We start from the raw sequence: 6,000 nt of genomic DNA, 5'->3' as shown, positions 1-6,000 counted from the left end.
CCTCCTTCTCTCCTCCACACTTATTCGCTCCTCACCCAACTGCCTCCAAGACTTCTCCCGAATAGCCCCCATCCTCTGGAATTCCCTGCCCCAACACGTCCGGCTATCATCCACACTCGGATCCTTCAGATGGAACCTGACAACCCACCTCTTCAGGAAAGACTACAGCTTGCAATGATCCCCGCTGCCTCCTCACCACTACTGGAGATATCACCTCACCATCACTGGAGCTGCTGCAATCCCCCCAACCTACTGTCTCCTTCCCCACCATCCTGTAGCATGTAAGCCTGAAAGGACAGGGTCCTTTCCCCTCTGTATCAGTCTGTCATTGATAGTTTGCTTACTGTAAGTGATATCTGTAATTTGTATGTAACCCTTTCTCATGTGCAGCACCATGGAACCAATGGTACTTTATAAATAAATAATAATAATGTTCCAGCGTTCCCAGCAGTGTCACCTCTCCAGTCAGCAGCTCAATCATCTTGTAGATGAGGTCTAGGTTCTTCTGGTGATTGATGTACTCATGGATCAGGGGGTGAGGTGCAGGCCCCATGATTGGGCTCAGGGGTCTTCCACATCCCTCAGACACAGGGTCCTGACAGCGATCGCTAGAGGTCTTCTTCACCACTTTGTAATCCCGGTTATGGAGAGAAACATTAATAAATCACTACAGACATTTCCAGAGTCCTCATCTCTCCAGTTCGGTCCATCTGTTATTCCCATAGATAAGAATGATGTAATTGTCACGTGGACCAGTCCTGTGTGACATGGCTCGCAGGCTGGTAACTAAAACAACAAGACAAGGGGTAGGGAAACAGTTACAACGGTGGGCCCTGCGATAAGGAAAGGGGACGTGGAGACCTCCTGCACTCCCCTGAGTCAGTGTCCCTAACGTTCCTAACGTTCCCTATGCCGGTTCCGCACCGGGAGCCAATCAGGAACCTGTCGCCCTAGCACACCCTACACCTATCCCTTGCTAGGGAGCTGGGTGGCGCAGGCACTGGCCCCCCCGCTGTACTAATACACACTAAGGAAAAACACAAACAGGGAAACACCACTTAGCTTTACTCTGTTGCACTTGCTCTTGGCAACAGAGTCCACCACCAGCATGCAGCTCTCCTCCTGAATCGCTGCCTCCAAGCTCTGTCAGAGCTAAGGAAATCCCCTATGACTCCTTTCACACCAGGCCTAAGACAGTGCTGCCAGGACCTCTCTCTAGATCCTTCCTCCACCAAGGATGGTTGATATGAACACTATCACCAACACTGATTGCAACACCTGTGACTCTTTTATAGCAGAGCCAGCAAACACACCTGCATTATAATCATGTGCACTTAACTAAAGAAACTAGATTGCAATGACGCTCACCACCGGGGGCAAAAAACAAACTTAAGGACAGCTTAGGGAAAAAAAGGTTACCAGTGCTTTTATATGTCCTGATCCAGCATGGATCATGACAGTAATGTGACGTCATCAGAATCTCTCACCTCTCCAGTGAGACGGAAGAGAATCTCTAGGGTGAGGTGTAATATCCTCTCCGCCACCATGTCACTGTCCATATCCAACCTTAATGGGTAAATCAGGAAAATTCTCTTTTGTAAAAGATCTTCACTGAGAGGATCCGATATTGTAGAGACGTGAATGAGAAGAAGATGATCCGATGTAACATCATAAGAATCCTGTATAATAATACAATTACTGGAGATAATAAGGGAAACATATGAGGAGATTTATTATTTTACAGGGTTTAGTTTTCTTCCCTGACATCTACTAATAAAACCTATATATTTAGGCCACAGACAACAAGCAGTTTCCTCCTCGGAGTCGGCAGCTGAACACGTTCCTCATAGACTCATCTTCCATAACGCTAATTCTCGTCTCATTACCGACACTGGAATCGGCATTAGCAATACTGCAGGAGATATTCATTACACACGACATGAGAAATAACTCCTTCATGATGAGGACGACATCTTCATCTTCTACTGCGGCTCTAGAGACAGATTTGGCCAGAGTCGGTCACTGCCTCCATCCCCACCGGCCATCTATATGAAGGTTTCCCGTCTTCCCCGCACTGGAATCTTCTCTCACGTTAGATCTCGACTCTGAGTCACACATAGAAGTTTGAGGCTTTTAGAAAAGATTTTTTGCTTCCACAAACACAACAGACAGAAATGATCTGATCCTAAAGTCTCCATGTACAATGATTTATGGGGTTTATTTCTGGCCTTTGGTTTTCCTATATTACAAGAAAAACTCCAGAAAAAGCCGATATTAAAATGTTTCTAAAGAAAAATTGGCTCCAACAATTCTTGTAAGAAGAAAAAAATATGCAAATAGCAGAAGACACATTGTATAATTTTTAAACATGATAAAGATTTATTAAAAAGAAATTAATCTCTGTGCCCCAGAACATAGATGTACACCGCAGGGACGGCACAGATGAGGCTTCAACAAAAACCCTGAAAAGCAAACATGGCATCTAAGAAGGTGTGACAAAGTTCGGCTGAATGCCCCCCGCCCCCAAGTACTCGATAGTATGAGGCGGCCTAGTTACTCCGATACTTACATGCCTAATAATGGGGTCTGGGCTGCAATGTATGAAGGACTATTAGGCCGGGCCAGAAGCAGCGTCCAATAAGTTACCTTATAACGCCCCCATACACATTAGACTAAAGCTCCATGAAAGCACTGATTTCGGGGGGTTTGGCCGACCATATAATGTATTTGGGGGCCTCCCGACAGATGATGTCAGGGCAGAGAAGGATCCAGCATCCTGAATTTCAGAGGATAATCCGTCTGTTCTTCCTGTAGATAATCCTCCTCTAGAGGAGTCTGGAGGCAACTCTCTCATACAGACCACAGGAAAGCTGGAATATTTGTGTGTAAGGGGGGGGTCGGGAGAGATCACCGTCTGCCAAATGACCGTTCAGCCAACTCTGATCTCATGTGTATGGGGCCGTTAGTATTACACTGACAGGAAGTGATGATACACGGCACTACAGTAGTACAGGGCATCACCGGAGCCATCAGAGGCTTGTATGTTGTATGATCATGGGTCGCCCTCCCAGGGCTGCGGGGTACTCGGTACCGGGCCGTTGTCAGTGGGATGTGTCACAGTAGCGGTGACCCGGTCCGTGGCCCTGGGCGCCCAAGTAATGAGGGAATGTAATGGTGTAATGGAATAGTTCGTGACGCCACCTGTGGTGTTTGGCAAGCAAGATGTTAAGCCAACGCTGCGTGCAGATCCTCTGGGGCTGATGGTATGTTGCCGCATAGATGGTTTAGCTCCCCACAGATGAAGCTGTAACCCCAGGGCAGTGTATAGGCGCAGGCGGTGTGAGGAATGTTGGTACTCAGATGTAGCAGTGCTGTCGGTGTTGGTGCACAATGACTGGAAGACACCAGGGCTTGTAGTTCCAAAGCTTTACTCACAGTTCGTGGTACACACTGGTGCCTGCCTCCGTGCCGTGTCCTCCGGGGCAGAGACTCAATCAACCTCCCGGGCAAGTCAGGCTTCTCCTCTCCAACACTCCGCCAACATGTACCTTTCCTGAACGACTCCTCTATTGCGCCTTTTAGTGTGAAGAGCTCCAGTACCGTGGTACTCTGAAGTTCCTCCTGTCAGATGTTCCTAACAACTCTACTTGTATGACAGACAGCTGTAGCCTCTCTCTGGGACTCCTTTCTCCAGAGTCCTGGCTCTCTATTCAGTTGCTGTTGTGCCCCAAGTCTTGAATGGGAGTAGTGCATTTACAGCCAACTATATCCGATGTTTGCTGCAGAATCATAAGTGTCCTTACAACCTCGGGGACCGGGCCCCGGCCTTGCGCTGAGAACCTATAGGCAGGGTTCCTCTTCCAACCCACAACTCCTCTCTGTTCTCCTACTCCTTCATTCCGCGCTGTTCCTTCTCTATGGAAGCTTAGGTTGCAGTTCAACATCTTTATCCTTCTGTTCCTTTCCCGTGCCAGCTGGCTCAGATCACTGAGGCAGCTGCAGCACTCCTTCTCCTCGGACCCGTCCTCAGACTCTCCTGACTGACTGACCTACAGACTGACCTCAGACTGAACTCTTGTCAGACTGACCTGTAATTCTAAACCTTCCCACTCTTTTATATGGATCTCCACTCCACCCACCTCCCAGCACATCTCGTGCTACGAAGCAAGGACCCACGAAAGGTGCTCTGCTACCCTCTAAGCATGGAGCCGCAATCTGGTCCATTGCTGAACTATCCTGTGTGTGGGTGCAGGTGTTGGAGTGCGGAAAGGCATTCCCATCTTACCTAGGTGGTGGGGCACTACACCTTAGGAGAAGGTGCAGTACCTCTGTGGCGACTGAGCCTCAGGGGCTCCACAAAAGCAATGATCAGAGGGGTTTAAAAAAGGTTTAAAGGGGGAAAAATATCACAGTTACAGCAACAAGAAATATCTGTCACTATATGGAAAGCAGAGTCACTGCACAATGTTAGTTACGTCACATCCATAACTACTTTATTATACTCTATTATCCTGTACACAGTGGAGTAGATAGAAATCACAGATCCCACAGCAACAGCTGGAATTGGACCCTCCAACGCAAAGAAAAAAAAACAATCTCTCTCTATCTATATACACTGTTCAAAAAAATAAAGGGAACACTTAAACAACAGAATATAACTCCAAGTAAATCAAACTTCTGTGAAACCAAACTGTCCACTTAGGAAGCAATACTGATTGACAATCAATTTCACATGCTGTGATGCAAATGGAATAGACAACAGATGGAAATTATTGGCAACTATTAAGACACCCTCAATAAAGGAGTGGTTCTGCAGGTGGGGACCACAGACCACATCTCAGTACCAATGCTTTTGGTCACTTTTGAATGTTGGTTGTGCTTTCATACTCGTGGTAACATGAGACGGACTCTACAACTCACACAAGTGGCTCAGGTAGTGCAGCTCATCCAGGATGGCACATCAATGCGAGCTGTGGCAAGGTTTGCTGTGTCTGTCAGCGTAGTGTCCAGAGGCTGGAGGCGCTACCAGGAGACAGGCCAGTACACCAGGAGATGTGGAGGGGGCCATATGAGGGCAACAACCCAGCAGCAGGACCGCTACCTCCACCTTTGTGCAAGGAGGAACATTAGGAGAACTCCCAGAGACCAGCAAAATGATCTTCAGCAGGCCACAAATGTGCATATGTCTGCACAAACGGTTAGAAACTGACTCCATTAGGATGGTCTGAGGGCCCGATGTTCACAGATGGGGGTTGTGCTCACAGCCCAACACCGTACAGGACGCTTAGCATTTGTCAAAGAACACCAGGATTGGCAAATTCGCCTCTGGCGCCCTGTGCTCTTCACAGATAAAAGCAGGTTCACACTGAGCACATGTGACAGAGTCTGGAGATGCCGTGGAGAGCGATCTGCTGCCTGCAACATCCTTCAGCATGACCGGTTTGGCAGTGGTCAGTAATGGTGTGGGGTGGCATTTCTTTGGAGGAGTAATAACAGCTCAAATAAATTCAACGAACTTTTCATTAAGTTTAATGGCGAGACCCTATTAAATATTGAGCACCAGCGGGATGAAGCATTTACAGTGGCATGTAAAAGTGTGGGCGCCCCGGGTCAAAATGACTTATTGTGAACAGTTACGCAAGATGAAGATGAAATGATCTCTAAAAGGCCGAACCTCTAAGATGACACATGTCCTTTGTATTTTAGGCAAAAAAAATTATAAAATATATATATAGACATTTTTTACAATTTCATAATTGCAAAAAGGAAAAAGGACGATACAAAACTTTGGGCACCTTTGGAGATTTGTGTACTGAGATAATTTTGACCAAGATTTCACACCTTAATTAGCTTGTTATTGTTATGGTGAGATCACATGGTGCCCAGGAGCTACAGTCTGAGGAAAGGGCTAAAAAGTCTTCACTAGACCCCTGTACAGCTGTATAATGAGGCCCAGGCTTTATAGTGAAGGGACAGGAGTGAGGGCCTGTGCCCAGGAGC

Source organism: Dendrobates tinctorius, unplaced genomic scaffold, assembly GCF_039654945.1.
Source record: "Dendrobates tinctorius isolate UK_male_01 unplaced genomic scaffold, ASM3965494v1 ptg000430l, whole genome shotgun sequence".
Classification (NCBI taxonomy): Eukaryota; Metazoa; Chordata; class Amphibia; order Anura; family Dendrobatidae; genus Dendrobates; species Dendrobates tinctorius.
The sequence above is the reverse complement of the archived record's forward strand: the minus strand, read 5'-3'. Positions refer to the sequence as shown.